The sequence below is a fragment of the Sarcophilus harrisii genome, chromosome 3 (assembly GCF_902635505.1).
Source record: "Sarcophilus harrisii chromosome 3, mSarHar1.11, whole genome shotgun sequence".
NCBI classification, from domain to species: domain Eukaryota; kingdom Metazoa; phylum Chordata; class Mammalia; order Dasyuromorphia; family Dasyuridae; genus Sarcophilus; species Sarcophilus harrisii.
The window spans coordinates 472,657,184-472,682,021 of record NC_045428.1 but is presented as its reverse complement, the minus strand read 5'-3'; the positions used below and the strand labels follow the sequence as shown (position 1 = coordinate 472,682,021).

Genomic DNA, 24,838 nt, shown 5'->3' with positions numbered 1-24,838 from the left:
ATGCTAGGGAAGTTCTATTGCCTCAGGCCGAGCCCTCCTCTGTGCACATTAGAAGTTGCCCCGGTCTGTGCCCCCTTGCTGTGCAGATTTGTAACTGCCCCAACAAAAGCCCAGTACTGCACGATGTGTTTTCAGGGCTTTGTTACGGTCTGCCTGAGTGACTTCCAGGTTTGGGTGGTTAAAGCCAGATCTTGTTAGGTTCTGGAGTTTTTTAGAGTACCCTCTGTTTTAGGCTTTAATTTCCCTACCAGTTTACTGCTTTGTAATCAAGGCAGAGCAGTTAGCCTATAATAGAGTTGTCTCTATAACTTCTCTAGCCACAGAGATCACCCCTGCCCCTGGTCTGCCCAGGACACTAGTCTCTTGCTGCCCCTCCTGGTCTTTTCCTGGCCCCTCTGGACAAACCATTCCTGCCAATCTTCCAGATTATCTTCAGCTGGTAAATTGTAGTGCTTCTAATCTTCATGAATTTTAGCAGTGAAGAGCTATTTTTGAGGCTGAATTTAATAGTTGGTTGTGAGGGAATGATAGGAGCTTAGAGAGCCTTGGGTGCCTTCTCCATCATCTTGGCTCTGCCCCTCAAATGCAACACTCTTAATAGAAACCCTGAAAGAAAAATTTTCAGTGCTGACCCTCATTAATGTATAGATTCCATACCTCTTCCTTCTCCTCTCTAAAACACTTTCAATGTCTTTAACTATATACTATTTGATAGAAGACAACATAACAAGGTATTTCAGTTCTTCAAAGGCCCATAAGTTATCAGACTGAGCACTTTCCTTGCTGATGCAAATATAGATCGAAATTCCTATGGGATTCAATAGTCAATGTTTGAAAATTGCTAGGTTGAAAAAAAATTCTGCAAACCACAAGATGAGAAAATACAACTTTAAAAATCTGATTTATTGGTGGGCTTATTCTAAAACACTAGAAAGCAAAGGGAAATATCATGTGACCAGAATTCAAGTGAAAAAGATTATTTAGAAACAAATTTTGGTTTTTATTCTTGACAGAAAGATGGGGAGAACAATGCTATGTAATCTTCCTTCCATTTTTCTCAACCGTTTCTTTTGGATTCTAATTACAAAACCTGTTATCACTCAATAAAAATGCTTAAGTATTCACTAGTCAAAATCTGACCATTAAAATAGAACACCATTCAGAGTCTATACTGGCACAAGCTTGTTAAATTCACAGATCATTTATTCACATACAGTAAATAAGGGACCATCCTGGAATCTTACCAGATGTCTTAAAGCTCAATTATTTAAATAATGACAGTCATTTCTCATGTGCACTATATAGGATTATATCTATCTAAGAATGATAATGACACACATTAACCCTTTTAGTTTCCCACATGGACAAGAAAGACTAGGACAAAAATTACAATTGTGGATCACTGCAAGCATGTAAAAATGACTGTGATTCACTGAGTTTGACACTATCATTTTTGTCTTTAGTCAAATCGTTTTCTGGGAATAAAATAGATCCTCTAAGCTTGAAGGTAGTAGTATATCTAGGAGTAACCAAGAAAACCAAATCACCCAAAACAACAATAATTAAAAAAATTAAAAATGTCCTCTTTTAAAAAAAGAAGGCTCTAGTGAACAGTGTGTACTCTAACTTGAGACTATAACTTCAGAGTATGTACTGTGTCAAGATTTACTATTCAATAGTACCAAGAGATTGCTGTACTCTATTGTTAATTGCTGGTGGATTCTTTTGGTCACCTAAGTTCACATATTAGCTATATTGAAGTGCTTAGAATTTTGTCACTTATGAAGAATTTAGAAAATTTTTGTAACATGGATTTGTTTCTCAAATGTGTTGTGATATATGTAATTTTACACGTTTTGCAAATATTATAAAATGATAAATGGGTAGAAAGATATAAAAATATGATAAACATATATGTGATCTGCATTGCTAACTCCCACAAAACAATGCAAATGACTTTAGCATAAAGAATATGATTTTTTTTATTTGTAGCCTTGGCACTGAGCATGGTGCCTGAATCACAAGAGTTACTTAACAAATAATTTTTGGATACACACACACACACACATGCCTATTTTAATCTAATTAGCTTTTAGAAAAAATATTAAATGACAAGGCATAACAAGAAGAGTTGGTCTAAACATTTTCTCCAAAACTTGGGGCATTCTTTCAAATAAATGTGAAAATCAGAATATAATAGTAAAGAAGCAGAAATATAGAGAACTTTTGAGATAAAAGATTATTTCCTTTTTTGTGTTATCAACATATCATTTCTTACTTTGTATAATCTACCTACATTCTGGTAAATGTTTAACAACTGACCAGGTGACCCAAAAATATAACACATATTGAAGTCTTACATGCATTATTAATTTCTTCCTCATTTTAAGTTAAGAAAAAAAAAACAATCAAGCCCTGATTTATAGTATTTTTATGTCTGAGGTATAAATATGGACATTGAAAATTTTATGATTTTCTTGCAAGTAAGGAGTTCAGACTTTGGAATAGCTCTTTCAGTAGGGTACTGAAGCAGGTTCTTAGAATATGTAGGTTTCTAGAGTTAATTCCCAGAACTTAACTCCACCGAGAGAGGTACAACCTCTGAGATGATCTTTCTATGGGTGATGACTTTGTGTTCAATTATCTGTTCTGTATATATTTTCCCTCCTCATGCAGGTGCATTCATTACCTTCAGCAATCTGAAACACCCATTGAGCTCTGAACCAGACAGACTTCTGATAGGATTCTTACCTCTTCTGCATTCCGATACCTAGACTTCCATTTAGGAATACTGATTCAACTAAAGTCAAAAGAGGACAAATACAAAGAGATGAAAGTGTCTATATGCTAGCAACTGTCATGGGTCAGTAGAATATAGGGCAGTTTATCTTCCTTCTATCTTCCTCTTGAGGGCAGCTCAAAGTAGCTCTTTCTCCTCATAGGTAAAAAAGAAATGAATGTCTAAGGAGGAGATCAGTTCTTTGGCATAGTTATTGACTTCTGACACCTTCAGAAACTGATTAGAGAAAAAGTCATCATCAAAACCAGAAACACTTGAGTCCTCATGGCCAGAAATGGGCTCATCTTAACTTTCAATGTTATCACTTTGACTGGTATAAGGCAGGATATATTTGTTTATTTGGCCAATGCAAATGGAAGCAATAAGGTGGGGTAAAAGAAAAAAATACTTTTGTAATTAGAAAACCAGGACTCAGTTCCCATGGCCTTTGTTGTTTTACATACACACACACACACACACACACACACATATATTTGAATCATTTGTTATGTCTGACTATTTGTGATTCACTTTTTGGCTTTCTTGGCAAAGATTCTAGAGTTGTTTGCCATTTTCTTCTATACCTCATTTTTCAGATTAGGAAACTGAGGTAAACAGATTTAAGTGACTTTTCCAAGTCAGATAACTAATAGCTTTGTGACTCCAGATTTGAAGTTAGGAAGATAGATCATCCTGACTACAGGTCTGATATTTTATCTACTATGCATGCTAGCTGCCCCAATATGTGTCATTGGGAAAAATCATTTAAATCTTCTAAATTGCAGTTCATACTTATATTAAAAACAAAATTTTGCTATTTTCCTTACAAACAGAGTATCAAAGTTCTTTGCAAATTTTAAAGTATGTCATATAGGGGATTTTTATTATCTCTCAAAAAAGGTTTTATGTTATGAAAATAGAATTGGCTTGGCTAGATAGTGCCACTCTTTTAAAGGACTAAACATAATTATATGACCAAAAGGCAACTGAGATATGCATAGAGAACATGAAGTATTTTATAGTCACTTTCATGTGATAAGAGAAATATGCATATACAGCTAACACAGTTATAGACAAACTATCTTTCTATCTGTTATAAAAAATCTCTTCCAAGAAAGGAGGCAAACAAGTCTTATAATCAGAAAGAGAACACTAGATTTACTTATTATATTCTATAGCAGAATTCTAAAGAAAATTTAAAAAGAAATGAGTAACTAAATGCACTGTTCAATAAATGAATGAATAGAAAGATAAACCAATAAGTGAATAAGTCAACAAATAAATAAATCTGACAAAATAAGAAAACAAGTAAATTAGTGAAAAATAATTAATTAAATAGAAAATAAATAAATTAAAACAAAAATAAGATAAATTATTAACTAAAGAGAAGAGTGAATAAACTAATAAAGTTGACTTTATTGTTTTTATCAGATATTAAGATGAAAAACATGATTTCATCATTGGTAGAATTGTGAATTGATTCAATCATATTAAAGAGCAATCTAGAATTATGCCCAAGGAATTATTAAACTTCCTATACCCTGTGACTCAGCAATACCACTACTAGGTCTATTTCCAAAGATGATTAGGGGGAAAGGAAAAGAATATATGTGTAGCAAAATGTTTATAGTACTGCTCTTTGTAGTAACAAAGAACTGAAAATTGTGGCAACAGCCATCAACTGGAGAATGGTTGAACAAGTTGTAGAATATTATTATGATGGGATACTACTGTGATATAAGAAAAGATGAGCTCAGTGATCTTAGAAAAACATGGAAAGACTTGCATGAAATAACGAAGAGGGAAATGAGCAAAACAATAAAACATTTTATATAGTAGCTGCAATGTTTTTTTAAGAATGAAACTGAGTTAATAAGTCACTTTGATTATTATAAATAATCAAATCAAATATAAAGACCATATGAAGGAAGATGTATCTATATCTAGAGAAAGGATTGATAAATAGAATAATTTTACATATATATGTATATGTACATATGTATATGTGTACATCACTATTTCTATCTATTTATCTGTCTATCTGTTTAATCTCTGTACCTATGTACAGCTTTTTGTGTCTAATTGTAACCATATAAAGATGAGGGGAAGGAAGAAAAATGAAAAAAAAAATTACATGATAACTTTAATATATATTTAAAAGCAATATCAAGTTATTCCTAAAATATTTGTAATTCCATATGCAATCACCTTTTTATCATATTATCTTATGGAAATTCTTGTTTTATTCCATAAAGTAAAAATTTATTGAAATAGTATAAGTTTGCTGAGGTATGAAAGGATGAGGTCTGTCCTGAAAGATTATTTATCAATGATGCTGAAGTCACAAATTTATACATGTGTGTATATATATATATATATATACACACACATATCTGTGTGTGTATGTACACATACTTACACACAAATGTGCTTAATTATGGTTTGCTTGCAAATTAAGACTGAGGCGAATATTTTAAAGGAGTCTTAATTTTATCAATTTAATTAATTAATTTAATTAAGACTTAATTTATTATATATTTATATATTTATTATATATTATTTCCTCAGTGATCTTCATCTTCTGAAATATCTAATCCATCTCTGTTTCTAGCTGTAATTCATTTTATGAAAATTCTCCTATTGAACAATTAGTAATATTTGATCATTGTTCTCTAAATATTCTTCAACTTCATTTGGCTGAAAAATAGGACTTCTTAACTCAGGCAATACAATAGCATCAGAATAAATGTTTTTCATTTGTTTCTTTTCTACTAAAATATGTTAGTGATCCCTTTGAGATATATATTTTGAACAATTTTATAAAATTTAATTTGGAATTTAATTTGGTTGGGATATATGGTAAAAGAAATCCTAAATTCTAACTGCTGCTAAATTTCTTTCCTAAAAGATCTTTTTTCTTTTTTAATTATTTTTTTTATTTTTAAAACATATGCATGGACAATTTTTCAATATTGACCCCTGCAAAATATAGTTTTCCAAATTGCTCCCCCTTGCCATTACCCCCTCATCTATCCAGCAAACAATCCAATATATGTTAAATCCACTATATGCTTACATTTCTTAACAGATATTTCTGCATAGGGAGATTTACCCCTCATAGTTTACATTCTTTTGTATATAGAAATAAGGGGGTTATAGAATCATTTATTTCTAGACTCTGCTTATTGCACTGTTCCATATATATTTCCATTTAAAGCAATATATATATATATATATATATATATATATATATATATATATATCAGTATGGCTTAATAATAACATATTTTGAGAATTGTGAAGCATAGGCTATTACCTTTTTATGAAATTTTTCTAGATGCTAAAAATTTTAATGTCCTATAAAATAATTATTTGGTAGTTTGATTGGCATAGCTCTAAATTTATAAATTAATTTCATTAGTATTATATTTTATTGATCTGACATATTCTGAAGAATGAACATAATTGAATGATTTGATTCTTTAATTTTTTTGTTGAATATTTTCTGCTTGTATTTATGTGTCATTTACCTCAAATATTCATAGGAACTATTTGTGTACGATCTGTGGCAGAGCATTCTGAGCTCATATTAATCTAATCAGCCACAATTAGACATTGTAACAACACTCTAACATAGTGATGTGATTTTGGACCTCTCCAATGAAGAACACCAACCAAACAACCAACTACTTAATAGCTTGACTCCCAAGTATTTTTATGTATATTATAGTTTTGCATAAAATTTCTCAATCATTTTCCTTTTCCTCCTCCAATTTCTCCTCCTCCTTTCTTCATCTTGTTATACTTAAGTTGTTTGGAAATGAACCTCTGGTTCTTGTTTGTCATTTTCCATCCCTTTACTAACTCTCCACAAAATAAATACTGATTTACTGAGTAAGAAATTATTTTTTGTACAATATATTTGTTATTTTTACTCACCAACTCTTCACTTTTTTTAAATATAAGATATCTTTTGGGGAGTGGGCTAATGAAATTTAGGCAAACATATGAAAAATGAAAACACACAAATATAATTTTATTTTTTAAAAAGATTGTTTCTGATTTCACATAGAAACATGGGCTCATTAAATGAACTGCAATTTTTCTAAGGCAATATAATGTGTTTCAAAAATATTGGAACGGGGGAAGGGAATAGAGATATTAAGTAAAGTATGAGGAGATGGATTGATATTGATAGATTGATAGATATGAATGACATTTGGATTTCAGAACAGATTCTGACCATTCAAAAGTTTCATTGTCCTCATACAGATCACGTGAAGTGCTTTTTTTTTTTCTGGCTGTGGACAGCATTTTTTATCCTTAGTCTACTGGAATTCTTTTGGATTACTGTATTGCTGAGAAGTGCTAAGCCTATTATACACTTGCTGTTACTATGTACAAAACTGCAGTGGTTCTGCTTACTTCAGTTTTTCCAGGCTTCTCTGAAATCTGTCTGCTCATCATTTCATATAGAAGAATAGTATTCCATTATCCACAAAATATTCATCCATTACTCAATTGATAAGAATCCACTCACAGTTTCTAATTCCTTCTAATCATGAAAACTGTGCTACAAACTATTTTGTGCAAGTGGGTTATTTCCCCTTTTATAAAATCTCTTTGGGATATTGAATAAGTAATCTAATTTAGATAGAATTGCTGTTTTTATTATATTAACCTGACCTATACATTTGTAATTGATATTTTTCCAGTTGTTTACATCTGACTTTATTTGTATGAAAAGTGTTTTAAAATTGTATTCATATAGTTCCTGGGTTTATCTTGGCGGGTAGATTTCCAAATATTATATATATATATATATATATATATATATACATGTATATATATATATATATATATATATATATATATATATATACTAAAGTATTTTAAATGGAATTTTTCTTTCTATCACTTTCTGCTAGGCTTTGTCAGTAGTATGTGGAAATGTTGGTGATTTATGTGGGTTTATTTCATATCCTGCAACTTTACTAAAGTTGTAAATTGTTTCAAGTAGCTTTTTAGTTGATTCTCTAGAAATACTCTAAGTATATCCTTATATCATCTTCAAAGAGTGATCGTTTTCTTTCTCACTGTCTATTCTCATTCGTTCAATTGTTTTTCTTCTCTTATTTTATTATTCTTATTATTCTCTAAAATTTCCAGTACTATATTGAAAAATAATGGATATAATAGATATCCTTTTTTTCACCTCTAATCTTAGTAAGAATGCTTGTAGACTATCCTCATTATATAGAATCTTTTCTAATGGTTTTAGATAGGTGGTGTTTATCATTTTAAGGAAAAAAAAAACTCATTTTATTCCTCTTCTCTCTTTTCTTTTAAATATAGGAACAAATTCTAAAATTTGTCTAAATCTTTTTTTCCCCTGCATTTATTGATTATTTGTATGAGTTTAAAAGGTTCATTATGCTGATAATTTTCCTGAAATTGAATCAGTTCTGTAATTTTGGAATAAATTCCTCAAGTTCCTAGAATATTACTCAAGTTTATTAATATTTTATTTCAAATATTTGTGTTGATATTCATTAAGAAAAATTTTTCTCATTAATTTAGTTATCATCCAAATATTTGTGTCATAAAAGGAATTTGGTGGGATTTTTTCTTTGCCTATTATGTAGTATTTCATTTACATATTCTTTAAACTTTTGGTGGAATTCACTTGGTTCCAAATCCATTTGGTTCTGAATATTTTTTCTTAGAGAGTTTATTGATGGCTTGTTTTACTTCCTGATCTGTTAATCTGGGTGACTTATATTTTGTAACTATTCATCTATTTCAATTAGATTTTCAGATTTATTAGCATACAGTTGGGCAAAAAGTTTCTAAGTATTGCTTTTTTTCCCCTTCATTCATAATAACTTCACCATTTTCATTTGTGATATTGGTAATTAGGTTTTCTTCATTACTTTTTCTAAATGAATTAATCAAACATTTATCTATTTGATGTTTTTTTCACCATAAAAACAATTCTTAATTTACTAATTAGTTCAATAGTTTTCTTCCCTGAGTTTTATCTCTACTTTGATTTTCATAATTTCTATTTGGTATTTGTTTGGGGTTTTGCAATTTGTTCTTTTTAGCTTTTTAGTTGCTTGCCCAATTCATTGATCTCATCTGATCTAATTAATTTTAATTAGAGATATAAATTTCTGGTTAGAATTGCTTTGTCTGCATCCCTTAAGTCTTAGTATGTTTTATCTCATTATTGTCATTCTCTTGGATGAGATTATTAACTGTAGCTATGATTTGCTTTTTTATGCACTCATTCTTTTAGTATTAGATTATTTAGTTTACAATCAATTTTTGAACTCTCTTCCCATGGCCCTTTATTATCCATAATTTTTATTTTATTGTATATATATATATATATATATATATAAATATTTCTGCCTTTCTGTATTTGATTTTAAAATTTTTGTGCCCTAGTTACATAGTCATTCTTTTGTGTAACTGTCCTGTACCAACAAAATAAGTAATATTGTTTTTGAATATCATGCAAATTTCTTCAAGATTTTATCATATCTAATTTTTAAAAAAAATTGTTCATCTTCTTGACTTCAACCTTGTTTATTGTGGGGTTAGATTTATCTACTTCTAAAAGAGGGAAATTGAAACCACCCAGTAGTGTTTTGCTCTCTATTTTGTTTTTATCTGACTTAAATACTCCTTTACAAATGAGGATGATACACCACTTTTTGCACATATGTTTATTATTAATATCATGTCATCGTCTCTGGTACCCTTTAATAAGACATGATTTCCTTCCTTATATATTAATTATTTCTGACTTTCCTTTTGTTTCAACTAAGAATACAATAACTATGTTTTTTTTTATTTCAGTTAAAGTATAATAAATTCTGCTCCAGCCTTTTACTTTTATTCTGTCTATATTTCTCTGCTTCAGATGTGTTTCTTGTAAATAATATATTTTAGGATTATGGTTTTTAATTCACACTCCATTTCCAATTCCATCTTATAAGAGAGTTCATTCCATTCACATTAACAGTTATGATTACTGTGTGTTTTCTTCCATCCAAAAAAATTTCTTCTTTTACCCTTTCCCTCTTCACAAGAGTTTTGCTTCTGATTCCCGCCTTCCCTAAATTTGCCCTTTCTTCTATCAGCCTTCCCTCTTGCCTTTTTTGTCCCCTTTACCCTCCTATTTCTCTATTGGGTAAGATGAATTTCTGCAAGAAATAAATATGCATTTTATTCTCTCTTTGTGCCAAATCTGATGAGATTAAGATTCAAACAATACTCGCCTACCTCCCTTCTTTCTCTCTACTGTAATATGTCTATTGTTCTTCATTTAATGTAATTTGCCTATTTTACCTCCCCTTTCCTTTCCCCCCAGTATAATCCTTTTCCACTCCATTATTTCTTTTTATATCAACACATTCAAGTCAATTTATACCCACACACTCTTTTAAGAGCACTAAAAAAGAAACAGTTCATAAGAGTTACAAGTATCCATCTTACCATGTAGAAATGTGAACAGTTTAATCTTTAAATATGTTTTTCTTTTCCTATTTACCTTTTTATGCTTCTTTTAAGTCTTGTATTTGAAGATCAATTTTTCTGTTTAGTTATCTCATCTTTTCATTAGAAATTATTGATTGCCCAATTGATAAATGGTCAAAGAATATGAACAGCCAATTTTCAGATGATGAAATGAAAACTGTCTAAAATCATATGAAAATGCTCTAAATCACTATTGAATAGAGAAATGCAAATTAAAACATATCTGAGATGCCACCTCACACCTCTCATATTGGCTAAGATGACAGGAAAACAATGATAAATGTTGAAGGAGATGTTAAACAACTGGGACAATAATGCATTGTTAATGGGGCTGTGAAATGATCCATCCATTCTGGAGAGTAATTTGGAACTATGCCCAAAAGGCTATAAAACTATGCATACACTTTGATCCATAAATGCTACTACTGGGTCTCTATCCCAAGGAAATCATAAAGTAGGGGAAAGGACACATATGTGCACATGTTTGTAGCAGCTTTTTTTTAAAAAAATATTTACAAAGAATTGGAAAATGAGTAGGTATTAATCAGTTGTGGAATGGCTGAATAAGTTGTGGTAAGTGAAAATAATGGGATATTATTATTCTGTTAAAAATGATAAATGATTTTAGAAAAGTCTAGAAAGATTTACATAAACTGATGCTGATAAATAAAAGTAGGACCAGGAATACTGTATCTACAGTAACAGCAAGACTATGAGATGATCAACTATGAAAGATTTATTTCTTCTCAGTATTTCAGTGGTTCAAGTAAATCCCAATAACTTTTGAATAGGAAAGTCATCTGCATCCATAGCAAGAACTATGAAGATTGAATGTAAATCAACACATGCTATGTTTACTTTTATTTTCTTTTTCTTTGATTTTTATTCTCTTGTGGTTATTCCCTTTTGTTCTAATTTTTCTCTTCCAACTACTTAATAAAAAAATGTGTACTAAAATTTTTGTATAAGTATAACTAGTAAAAGGAAACAATAAAAAGTTTAAAAATAAATTATTGAAATCCCTTATTTTATTAAATATCAATCTTTTCCCTGGGAAGATTATGTTCAGTTTTACTGAGTAGTTCATTCCTGGTTGTAGTTCAATATCCTTTGCCCTCTGGAAAATCATATTTCAAGCCCTTCCATCTTTCAATATTGAAATTACTAAATTCTGGGTAATCTTGACTATGACTCCTTGGTATTTGAATTGTTTCTTTCTGACAGTTTTCAGTTATTTTCTCCTTGACCTGATAATTCTTGAATTTAGCTATAATGTTTCTTATTTCATCATGTGGTCTCTTTCAATGACTATTTTACCTATGGTTCAAGAATATCTAGGATATCCTAGATAATTTCTTGAAAGATGCTATTCAAGCTCTTTTTTGATCATGTTTATTAGATATTTTAATAATTCATTTCTCAACTTGATCTGTTTTCTTGATTAGTTGTTTTGTATTTTGTATTTTCTTTATTTTAAATTTTTTTCTTTGATTTTTGATGGCTCAAAGTGTCATTAGCTTCTCTTGCACAAATCTGATTTTTAATGGATTATTTTTCCTCATTTAGCATTTTCATTTGGCCTTGTTTTTCTTTTAAAGGAGTTGTTTTCTTCAGCAGATTTTTGATGGTGTGTGTGTTTTGACAAATTTTTTTAAGGAGTTATTCTTCAGTGTATTTTTTTCACTTGGCCAATTCTAGTTTTAAAGAGTTGTTTTCTTTAGCCAATTTTTGTGCTTCCTTTTCCAAACTGCTGTCTTTTCTCACCATAATTCTGCTGCATAACTCTCATTTTTCTCCCAATTTTTCTTTTACCTCTCTTACTTTATTTTTAAAATTCCTTTTTGAATTCTTCCAAGAAAATATTCTGACCTTGAGACCAATTCATATTTCTCTTTGAGGCTTTTGAGATGGGCATTTCCCCACTCTGTCCTTTTCTGAGTCTGTATTCTGATGTTCCTTGTCACCAAAAGTAGCTTTATATGGTTAGAGCTTTTTTTTTTTTGCATTTTTGATTAATTTTTTAAGGAAATTAAACTTTGCTCTTAGGACATAGGGAATACTATCTCATGCTTCTTTTGCAGGGGGATGGGACTTTTAATGGCTTTTCATGCTGGGTCTGCAGGTGTTGAACTCTTTCTCTCTCTACAATGTTCAGTCTAGTTGCATTATGTTGGAATGCTGTTTCATGTTATGGACCAGAACTCTGAAACAATGATTCTTACAAGGTTTTAAGTCAGTGGAATTGATGAGACAATGGTTATCTAGTTTAGCATGGGAATTAATAGCTCTCCAAGCTCTGTATGATTGATTTAATCTTACAACAAATAATGGTTTCCTAGTGACATAATGATTGGTTTATACTTAGAATAGAACATATAAGCCAAGGGGACTCAGAGAGATTCAGTTCCATCTTCGATCAGGCTCCTAGTGGCTGGCCTGGCCTCCAGAATTTTCTCCACTGAAACCAAGTCCCCTCTGAAGGCCACAAGAAAGCTAGCTGAGCACCAGGCAAAGAACACAATAAAAACTTTTAGACTTTTAACACCTAGCTATTCTTGTGGTGATTAATCTGCTGAAAAAAAGGCTGCCCCAAAGACCTCCAGAAAACAATTAAGAACACTACAGTTTCAAGACTTGCAACTTTCCTGCTGTGCTTGGACTTGAAGCCTTACAGCTAGCCAGCTGAGCCAGAACAGAATGGTCTTAAATGCTGAGCTGTGCTCTGGCTAATAGCTTTCTGCTAGATTGCCTGCATTTTATCTATATAGGATTGTGCTCCCTTTTAACTAAGTGAGACAGACTTTTCCTGAAGTTCTATGTTATCTTATGCTGAAATATGGTTTCACTCTGTGTTTTTGTGGGTTCTGTCATTCCAGAATCCATGTAGAGGCTTGATTTTGCATTTTTTTTTTCTGAAGGAAACAGTGGAGAATTCAATCAACTTCCTAGCATCTCTCTATCATCTTAACTCCACCTTTTGCAGACTTTTTCTCTGTAAAGTTTTAGCAGATTATTTTACTACATTTGTTGAGAAAGAGAGAGAGAGACATAGACAGAAACAGAGAGACATAGACAGAGACAGAGAAAGAGAGAGAGAGACAGAAAGACAGAGAGACAGAGAAAGACAGAGACAGAGACAGAAAGAGAGACAGACAGACAGAGACATAGAGAGAGAGAAAGAGAAATAGAGACACAGAAAGACAGAGAGAGAGACAGAGAGAGAGATAAAAGAGAGAGAGAGAGAGAGAGAGAGAGAGAGAGAGAGAGAGAGAGAGAGAGAGAGAAAGAGAGAGAAATTTTACTTCCTTTCCCCTTACATTACTTTAAATAATTTCTGTTATATCTGGCAGGAAAGATCTCGGCTCAGACTTCTTCTCATTTCTCATCTGGCTGAACAACTTCGAAACTTCTTTGAGAGAAATATACACCATTGCTAAGGAAGTTCTTTACTAGGATAACCTCATTATACTGTCACATTTCATCAGCTTTGGTACTTCACCTCATCCTACCTTCTACTTTTCTACTTGCATAATAAGAAAAGAACTTGGATCTAAGGAGAACTCATCTTGGATCATCTTATTTCTCACCTAGCCTTATTATTTTGGAACTTCTGTTTTCCCTTGTATATCTCCCAGACTTTCCCCTAGCCCCTCAATCTTATTTTTAAATTCTATTTGTCTTTTGTTTTCCCCCATTTAATACAGGAAGTGATTGTCCTTTTTTTGTGTGCATATTTTTATTCCTAGGGCTTAACACGGTACTTGGCACGTAGTTGATTCTTAATAAAAGTTTATTGGCTATTAAGTCACCCTACTTAAATATGCATTAAGTTGCTTTGTCTCCTCTTCTTGTAGAACATTTCTTCAATGACATCAATAAATAATTTGTACTCAGTAAAAATGAAACTCCAAGGAAAAATTGATATTGAAGCCTTTGAGTTTGTATTCAAAGGTAAAAATCAGCTGATGGATGAAGATGATAGATAAGTTGAGCATAAATCTATCTAAGAAATAGCTATTTCTATCTGTAGTGAGAGTTCTTTTGGCACTCTAAATTAAAATCTTAATCAAAATGACTTTTTATAATTAAATACTGTTTTTCATTTATCAAATTTTTTTTTTACTCTACTCTGATGGAAAAGGGAAAAAAAAATCGCAAAAAACTATGTGACACACATGCATAGCTAATCAAAGGAAATTACCATATTATCTCAGCGGGGGAAAGTTTCTATAGTAGACATGCAGTATTCTTTATTCTTATTGTTCTGTAATCATGGTTGATCCTTATAATTTTTCAAGTCTTTTAAACATCTTATGTCTTTTTGAAATTTTTCATTTTTACAATGTTCAAAGTAACATGTTTATAAGAATAATTAGTAACACTTTTCTGTTGTTGTTGTTTTGTGTTTTTTGCTGAGGCACGTGGGATTAAGTGACTTGCCCCGGGTCACATAACTAGGAAGTATTAAGTGTCTGAATTTGAACTCAGATCTTCCTGACTTCAGGGCTGGTCCTCTATCCACTGTTCCAATTAGCTGCCCCTAGTAACACAATTCTTAAACCATACTTCTACTACTGTGATTTGGAGCATGATTGATTTGAGAAATATTGCAATGAAGCCTAAGTCCCATGAAAATATTCAAGGACAGGGTCCATTATTCTTTAGAAGCTATACAAAGATAAACGCTTTTCCCTTCAAAAAGTATGAAGGGGGAAGCTGAGTGGCACAGTGGATAGAGTTCAAATGTGACCTCAGATGCTTAACTAGCTATGTGCCTTGGATAACTTAACACCATTTGTTTGCAAAACAAAACAAAAAGCCATGATATTTTGATTGAATACTTACAAAAATAAGATTGATGAATATATACAAAATCAGAAGTGTACTTTCAAAGACTAGATAAATTTTTGAGCTGAAAATACAGTTTTTAACTTAACTTTCAGAATTCAACAAATTCACACAAATGGAATTAGATTTATTATTGCAAATAAATCTTTCTCATAGATGTGCAGATGTAACATTGTTCCATAACATTTTAAAATATATATTTTTATTAAATGTATACATATCAAGTAATAATAATTCCCAAAGTATATTGAATTAAGAACTTTGAAACTATAGAATTCCATTTTAAAAAATCAATACAGAGAACTCAAAATGAGGTGTAGATTATTCTAACCACTTTGCTACTAGGATTGTTAGAAGATATTTCCAATAAGACCACAGACCTTATGATTATGTCCCAATATTTAAATTGTAAAATCAGTTATTTTATCTGATCCTACACTGGCCTATGTAATTTCAAATAGCAAGGAATAATAGGAGGACAAAGATTTGATCCAGAACAATTTCTATCTGAACTTCATTAAAAAATAAAAATAAGATGAATCACTATAATAATAAAAACAGAAACAGGCATATGACAATAGTTGAGGCTAATTTATTAAAATAAATGGTGTAAAGATCATTGTTAAAGAACTTAAATATTTTGATTAACTCAGATTTTGTAATTTATTGGTAGAAAGGGGCAATTAGATGGTACAGTGGATAGAGCACTTGCTGCTGAATCAGCAGGACCTGAATTCAAATTCAACCTCAGACACTTAATACTTCCAAGCTGCATGACCCTGAGCAAATGGCTTAATCCTGATTGCCTCAGAGGAAAAAATAATTCTTAGTTTAAAGTGTGCAGTATCAATGTGTCACACTTTGATCTGAGTCCCTAGCATGTGGCCAACCCTCCTTCCCTCCCCTCCCAGCCAAGCTCCATTTCTTCACCTTCTTCTTAATGGCGGGGCTAGTGCTCTGATGCTTCCAGGGCAACAGGTATTGGGGCACTGTGAAGGTCAACAAGCTGATCCTTTCCATACTGCTCCAGGAGCGGGAAGGAAGCAATTCCTTTAATCATGAGACACCCGGGGGGCGGAGCCAAGATGGCCGAGAAGACACAGGCCACTTTCTAAGCTCTTCTCTTACCCTCTTTATCAATATTATATCGAGCCTCAAAAATAGTCTTGACTGCTACAATTCATAAAGATAAGAAGTAGAACAACTCACCGGCCGAAGAAAATCTGCAGTCTCGCCAAAAAAGGTTGGTTCCGGGGCCAGGGGGGAGATCGGCACAGACGGGGAGAGAAATTAGGTTCCGAGGAGAGTCTCAAACCGAGGGTGAAGGCACAGATCTCAGCACAAGCGCACAGCCCCAACCCGCAGTACGGGCTTCTCCTTGGGGCAATTGTGATCCTGCACCGCAGGAGGACGCAGCCCGGGTTAGCCTCCAATCTGCTCAGTGGGGAGCTCGGCTTGGGGCCATAGAGCTTTTCCAGGGCCGATTTGCATTGGGCAGAGACACTGGGGCAGAGTTCCGGGAGGTCTGCGGTCTGCGCTCAGCTGCTAATACTCACAGTCCCACTAGAGGCTCCGGCCTGGGGCAGTGACACTTTCACCCCTTAGTCTCTAGCCGAGGGCAATCGCTAACCCACTCAGCCCTACTAAGCAGTTTGATAGCTCGGCCAGTGCTGAATCCACTTCCGGTTGGAGGAAGGGAAAACTCTCACTCAGAGCACTCCCATACCTCAGAGCCAGAAATCGGTTTACATCTTTCCCTGCTCTGCAGAGGAAGCTGGTAACCCCCTTGCCTAGGAGACCTACACTAAAGGCTTTAAAACATGAATAAAAAGATGAAAAGAACAATCGACAGCTTCTATGCAGAAAAAGAGCAGGTCAGCAAACCTGAAGAGACCTCAAACAGCAAAAATGCATCAGACTGTCCTCCTTTACATAATGCTCTCATAGAAGAGACCATTAAAAGTCTCAAAAGAGAGTTAGAAGATAAATGGGGAAAGGAAAGAGAAGCCTTACAAGAGAGCAACAACTTCCTGAAATACGAATTGGAAAAAGTAAAAAAATCTCAGGAAAGTAAGAATTGCAAATTGGAAAAAATAAAGAATTCACTAGAAAGTAGGATTTATGAATTGGAAAAGACAAAGAACTCGCAAGAAAGTAGGATCCGTGAATTGGAAAAGACAAAGAACACGCAAGAAAGTAGGATCTGTGAATTGGAAAAAGAAAATAATTCACTAAAAAAAAAAATTAGTGAAATGGAAAAAAATTCCACAGACCAAAACAATACATTCAAAAACTCAATTGGACATATACAGAAAGAAGTAAAAAAAGCTAATGAAGAAAATAATTCTTTAAAAATTAGAACTGAACAAATAGAAACTAATGATTCATTGAGACAGCAAGAATCAGTCAAGCAAAAACAAAAAAATGACAAACTGGAAAAAACCATGAATTATCTACTTGCAAAAACGACAGACTTGGAAAATAGATCTAGGAGAGATAATCTGAGGATTATTGGACTTTCTGAAAACTATGATGAAAAAAAGAGCCTAGATACTATTTTACAAGAAATCATCAAAGAGAACTGCCCAGATGTAATAGAATCAGAAGGTAAAATAGGCATTGAAAGAATTCATCGAACACCTTCTGAAAGAAAAAACCTCCAAGGAATATTGTGGCTAAATTTCAGATCAGACTAGGGAAAAAAATATTACAAGCAGCCAAAAAACCATTTAAATACCGAGGTACCACAATAAGGATCACCCAAGATCTAGCTGCCTCTACATTAAAGGAAAGAAGGGCCTGAAATGATATTCTGAAAGGCACAAGAACTTGAGATGCAGCCAAGAATAAACTACCCAGCTAAGCTGAGCATTTTCTTCCAGGAAGAAGATGGATATTTAATGAAACAAATGAATTCCATTTGTTTCTGAAGAAAACCAGAACTAAACAAAAATTTGATCTCCAAGCATAGAACTCAAGAGATGCAGAAAAGGTAAAAATAACCTTGAGAATTGTATTTCTGTTGTGGATATACAAAAAGAATACGTGTATAATTTGATTGTACTGATATAACATAAAAAGGGAAGTAGATATGGAAAGGAGATGGCAGAATAAGGTGGAAGGAGGGATAAAGAGGGAAACCACATCCCACAAAGAGGCTAAGGGAAACTTATCATGTCTGAGGAATTTAGAGAGGGAGGAACATTGTGTGAATCTTACTCTCATCAGAGTTAGCTCAAAAGAAAAATAATTGACATTTGTTTAAGAGAAAATTGCTCTTGCCTCATTAAAAACGGGGAGAGGAAAGGAAAAGAAAAGAGTAATAAGGGAAGGAAGGGGAAAGACTCAGAGGGGGAGGGGATTATAAGAGGATAAGTATCGTGATACAAGAGGGTCATAAGTTTAAAAGGGGAAAGAGGGTTGGGAGGCAAGAATAAGTAAAGCACAATCTGGGGTTATTAGGATGGCAGGAATACAGATTTAGTAATTCTAACCGTAAATGTGAATGGGATGAACTCCTCCATAAAGAGGAGACAGATAGCAGACTGGATCAAAGTCAGAACCTACAATATGTTGTTTACAAGAAACACATTTAAAGCAGGGGATACATATAGAGTAAAGGTAAAGGCTGGAGCAAAATCTATTATGCTTCAGGTGAAGTCAAAAGCAGGGAGCCATCCTTATCTCAGATCAAGCAAAAGTAAAATTGATCTAATTAAAAAGAGATAAGGAAGGAAACTACATACTCGCTAAAGGTGCATAAACAACGAAAGCAATATCAATATTAAACATATATGCACCAAGTGGTATGGCACTCAACTTCCTAAAGGAGAAGTTAAGAGAGTTGCAAGAAGAAATAGACAACAAAACTGTAATAGTAGGAGATCTCAACCTTGCACTCTCAGAATTAGACAAATCAAACCACAAAACAAATAAGAAAGAAATTAAAGAAGTAAATAGAATATTAGAAAAATTAGGTATGTTGGATCTTTGAGAAAACTGAATGGAGATAGAAGGAATATACTTTCTTCTCAGCAGTTCATGGAACCTATTCAAAATTGACCATATTAGGACATAAAGACCTCAAAATTAAATGTAAGAAAGCAGAAATAGTAAATGCTTTCTTTTCAGATCATGATGCAATAAAAACTCCATTCAACAAAAAGTTAGGGGAAATAGACCAAAAGTAATTGAAACTAAACAATCTCATCTTAAAGAATGATTGGGTGAAGCAGCAAATTATAGATATAATTAATAATTTCACTAAAGATAATGACAATGATGAGACATCATACCAAAATTTGTGGGATGCAGCCAAAGCGGTAATAAGAGGAATTTTATATCCTTAGAGGCTTACTTGAATAAAACAGAGAAAGAAAAGATTAATGAATTGGGCTTGCAACTAAAAAACTAAAAAAGACCAAATTAAAACCCCAATCAAATACTAAATTGGAAATTCTAAAATTAAAAGGAGAAATTAAAAATATTGAAAGTAAAAAACTATTGAACTAATTAATAAAACTAAGAGTTGGTTCTATGAAAAGCCAATAAAATAGATAAGCCTTTGGTAAATCTGATTAGAAAAAGGAGGGAGGAAAATGAAATTAGTAGTCTTAAAATGAAAAGGAGAACTTTCCACCAATGAAGAGGAAATTAGAGAAATAATAAGGAGTTATTTTGCTCAACTTTATGCCAATAAATTTGATAACCTAAGTGAAATGGATGACTACCTCCAAAAATACAGACTTCCCAGACTAACAGAGAAGGAAGTAAATTGCTTGAATAGTCCCATTTCAGAAAAAGAAATAGAACAGGCAATTAAACAACTCCCTAAGAAAAAATCCCCAGGACCAGATGGATTTACATGTGAATTTTAACAAACATTTAAAGAACAATTGGCCCCAATGCTATATAAAATATTTGATAAAATAGGGAATGAAGGAGTCCTACCAAATTCCTTCTATGACACAGACATGGTACTGATACCTAAACCAGGTAGGCTGAAAACAGAGAAAGAAAATTATAGACCAATCTCCTAATGAATATTGATGCTATAATCTTAAATAAGATATTAGCAAAAGACTACAGAAAATCATCTCCAAGATAATACACTATGATCAAGTAGGATTTATACCAGGAATGCAGGGCTGGTTCAATATTAGGAAAACTATCAATATAATTGGCCATGTTAATAACCAAATTAACAAAACCATATGATCATCTCAATAGATGCAGAAAAGCATTTGATAAAATCCAACATCCATTCCTATTAAAAAACACTTGAGAGTATAGGAATAAATGGACTTTTCCTTAAAATAATCAGCATCTATTTAAAACCATCAGTAAGCATCATATTTAATGGAGACAAACTGAAACCATTCCCAATAAGATCTGGAGGAAATAAGGCCCACTATCACTGTACTATTTAATATTGTATTAGAAACGCTAGCTATAGCAATAAGAGCTGAGAAAGAGATTAAAGGAATAAGAATAGGCAATGAGGAAACCAAATTATCACTCTTTGCGATGACATGATGTTATACTTAGAGAACCCCTAGAGATTCTGCTAAAAAGTTATTAGAAATAATCCAACTTTAGCAAAGTTGCTGGTTATAAAATAAACCCACATAAGTCATCAGCATTCTTATATATCACTAACAAAATCCAACAGTCAGAGTTACAAAGAGAAATTCCATTTAAAGTAACTACTGATTGTATAAAATATTTAGGGATCTATCTGCCAAGGGAAAATCAGAAACTTTATGAGCAAAACAACAAAACACTTTCACACAAATTAATTCTGATCTAACCAACTGGAAAAATATTAAATGCTCTTGGATTGGGTGAGCAAATATAATAAAGATGACAATATTACCTAAACTAATCTATTTATTTAGCGCTATACCAATCAGACTCCCAAAAAACTATTTTAATGACCTAGAAAAAATAACAACAAAGTTCATATGGAAAACAAAAGGTCAAGAATTTCAAGGAATTAATGAAAAAAAAATCAAATGATGGTGGCTCAGCTGTACCAGATCTAAAATTATATTATAGAGCAGCAGTTACCAAAACTATTTGGTATTGGCTAAGGAATAGATTAGTTGATCAGTGGAATAGATTAGGTTCAAGGGATAAAACAGTCAACAAATAAGCAACCTAGTCTTTGATAAACCCAAAGATCCCAGCTTTTGGATAAGAACTTACTGTTTGATAAAAATTGCTGGGAAAATTGAAACTAATATGGCAGAAACTAGGCATTGATCCATACTTAACGCCGTGACACCAAGATAAGGTCAAAATGGGTTCATGACCTAGGCATAAAGAATGAAATTATTAATAATTAGAGGAACACAGGATAGTTTACCTCTCAGACCTGTGGAAGGGAAGGTCTTTATGACCAAAGCAGAACTAGAGATCATTACTGATCACAAAATAGAAAATTTCGATTATACCAAACTGAAAAGTTTTTGTCCAAACAAACCTAATGCAGACAAGATTAGAGGGAAAGCAATAAACTGGGAAAATATTTTTACAGTCAAAGGTTCTGATAAAGGCCTCATTTCCAAAATATATAGAGAATTAACTCTAATTTATAAAAAATCAAGCCATTCTCCAATTGAAAAATGGTCAAAGGATATGAACAGACAATTCTCAGATGAAGAAATTGAAACTATTTCTAGTCATATGAAAAGATGCTCCAAGTCATTATTAATCAGAGAAATCAAATTAAGAAAACTCTAAGATACCACTACACACCTGTCAGATTGGCTAAGATGACAGGAAAAAATAATGATGATTGTTGGAGGGGATGCGGGAAAACTGGGACATTGATGCATTGTTGGTGGAGTTGTGAACGAATCCAACCATTTTGGAGAGTAGTTTGGAACTATGCTCAAAAAGTTATCAAACTGTGCATACCCTTTGATCCAGCAGTGTTACTACTGGGATTATATCCCAAAGAGATTATAAAGAAGGGAAAGGGACCTGTATGTGCACGAATGTTTGTGGCAGCCCTTTTTGTAGTGGCTAGAAACTGGAAACTGAATGGATGTCCATCAGTTGGAGAATGGCTGAATAAATTGTGGTATATGAATATTATGGAATATTACTGTTCTGTAAGAAATGACCAACAGGATGATTTCAGAAAGGCCTGGAGAGACTTACACGAACTGATGCTGAGTGAAATGAGCAGGACCAGGAGATCATTATATACTTCAACAACAATACTATATGATGACCAGTTCTGATGGACCTGGCCATCCTCAGCAACGAGATCAACCAAATCATTTCTAATGGAGCAGTAATGAACTGAACTAGCTATGCCCAGAAAAAGAACTCTGGGAGATGACTAAAAACCATTACATTGAATTCCCAATCCCTATATTTATGCACACCTGCATTTTTGATTTCCTTCACAAGCTAATTGTACAATATTTCAGAGTCTGATTCTTTTTTTACAGCAAAATAACGTTTTGGTCAGGTATACTTATTGTGTATCTAATTTATATTTTAATACATTTAATATCTACTGGTCATCCTGCCATCTAGGGGAGGGGGTGGGGGTGTTAGAGGTGAAAAATTTGAACAAGAGGTTTGGCAATTGTTAATGCTGTAAAGTTACCCATGTATATATCCTGTAAATAAAAGGCTATTAAATAAAAAAAAAATCATGAGACACCCATTCAAATAGAGGCTGAACAACCAGTTTGAGCTGGTGTTTGTGGTTGGTTTTCAGAAGATCTTAAAGCTAATGTATGTAGACAAATTAATAGATGGTGTGCATTGGCTGTTCCGAGACAAATATCAGCCAGAAATCCAACACAATTCCCTGAGTCTATTAAATGGCACCATTGATTCCATAGAGATTTCATGTGTGTCCTTCGGGAAGCAGAGGAGAGCAGTTAAACCAGTGCTCCCACTGCCATGAAAAAATCTGAAGATTATGAAAAGGCCAAAAAAACCCTTGAGATTCAAGACTGAGATATGGGGGAGAAGCCCAAGGGGAAAGTTAAAAGTAACAAGAAAGATAAAGAGGCTAAGAAAGAGAGTCCTGAAGTTTCCTCACCTACTAAGCAAAGGGACTCCCTACAGGAAACCTTATTTCCCAGTTGGCCCTAGGGATCAGTGGACCTCTCCAAAGAACTGTTGCTCCTAAGGAATTCATGCAGAAGCTTTAGGAGAAGTGCTGATTAGTACAGTTAATCCTCAAATTTAGTCGGAAACACCAAAGAAGAAAGACAAAAAGGTTCCTTGGATGTGGGTACTAGGTTGCTGTCCCAATGAAGTCTTCTTGTTCTATAGCCCATCTATCACCAATGGAACTCCTGAGACCACCTTGCAAGAGGATATCAACCATTATGAGGAACTTAAGTGGGGCTGGGGGCAACTAGGAGACCTAGACTGCAGCAGCTCAGACAATGAGGGAGTCACTCAGAGTGCAGCCAAACCAGCCTTACAAAAGAAAACCAGGGTGAGGTTGGATGGGGGCACACCTGAAAGGCTTGGTTGGCTCTGAGAGCTTAAGTTGTGAAGACTTGGAATCTGTGCTGGACAAGATGAGAGACCATCTAATTGCAAAGAATGTGTCTGTAGCTGTGGCTTTTCAGCTCTTGAGTGTTGCTAATATGGTGGAGAGGAAGATAGTAAAGCAAGCATTGTATAGGAGTTATTGATACACATCTTGCAGCTACAGAGGTGTGTGGACATGCTCTGAGATATCATGGATACCTTCAATATTCTTATACTGATACTTTCTGTGGATTCAATGGAGTGGGCAAGTCCACAAATCTTGCCAAGATGTTATGGCAATTGGAAAATAGCTTTAGTTTCCTCATTACTGCCTGCGACACCTTTTAGGCAGGAATGATGAAGCAGCTGAGCACTCATAAGGGGTGTCAGTGTTTTGCTCCTTCTGAAGAACCTTGGTGATTGAATTTTGATTCACATTTTTGAGAATGTTTTTGCTGGGGTGAGATGGGGGGAAAGGGATGAATGGGGATTTCTTTTGCTTGGAATCAGGGCTTTGATGTAGTCTTAGGGGATATAACTGGGGAATACAAGACAATGCATCTTTGATGATTTGGTCATTGCCATTAAAACACCCAGCCTAGTGTTGTTGGTTGAGAAGGCCTTGGGGGGAAATGAAGCTGTAGATCTGTTGGTAAAATTCAGCAAAGCACTGATTAATCACTAAATAGTTCAGACATTCTGGCTCATTGATGGCATTTTTCACACTAGATTTTATACCATTTATAGTAGGTGCTGCCATCTCTAAGTCATACATCACAAACAAACCCATTGTCTTTCTTGGCACTGGCCAGACCTACAATGATCTGCGTAAGTTCAATGACTAGGCTGTGGTGGCTGCTCTTATGAAGGCCTAACTTGGGCATCACCCCATACCAAATCACTGCTTTCTTCTGCTCTTTCCACCCCTATCCAGAATGTTATTTGGAGTATGAGATCAGTTTGTTGTGAATTTATTGCAAATGCAGAATAAAGGGAGAACCTTGTCCTGGCCAGACTCTGCAATGTCCTACCTAACTATCTGGAGGATCTTGGGACCAGCCTTGATCTTACTGGAGGAGAGCAGTAGGCAGGAGAGAAATCAGGAGGATGGTCAAAGATGGAATGTCTCTGTTTCTAGTCCTCTCAGCTCAG

The 24,838-nt window shown here is 33.5% G+C and overlaps 1 pseudogene; it reads left to right on the top strand.

Annotated features, from left to right (window-relative positions):
- LOC111719971 lies at positions 1–24,561 on the top strand (annotated as a pseudogene).
- Positions 24,562–24,838: the final 277 nt, after the last annotated feature.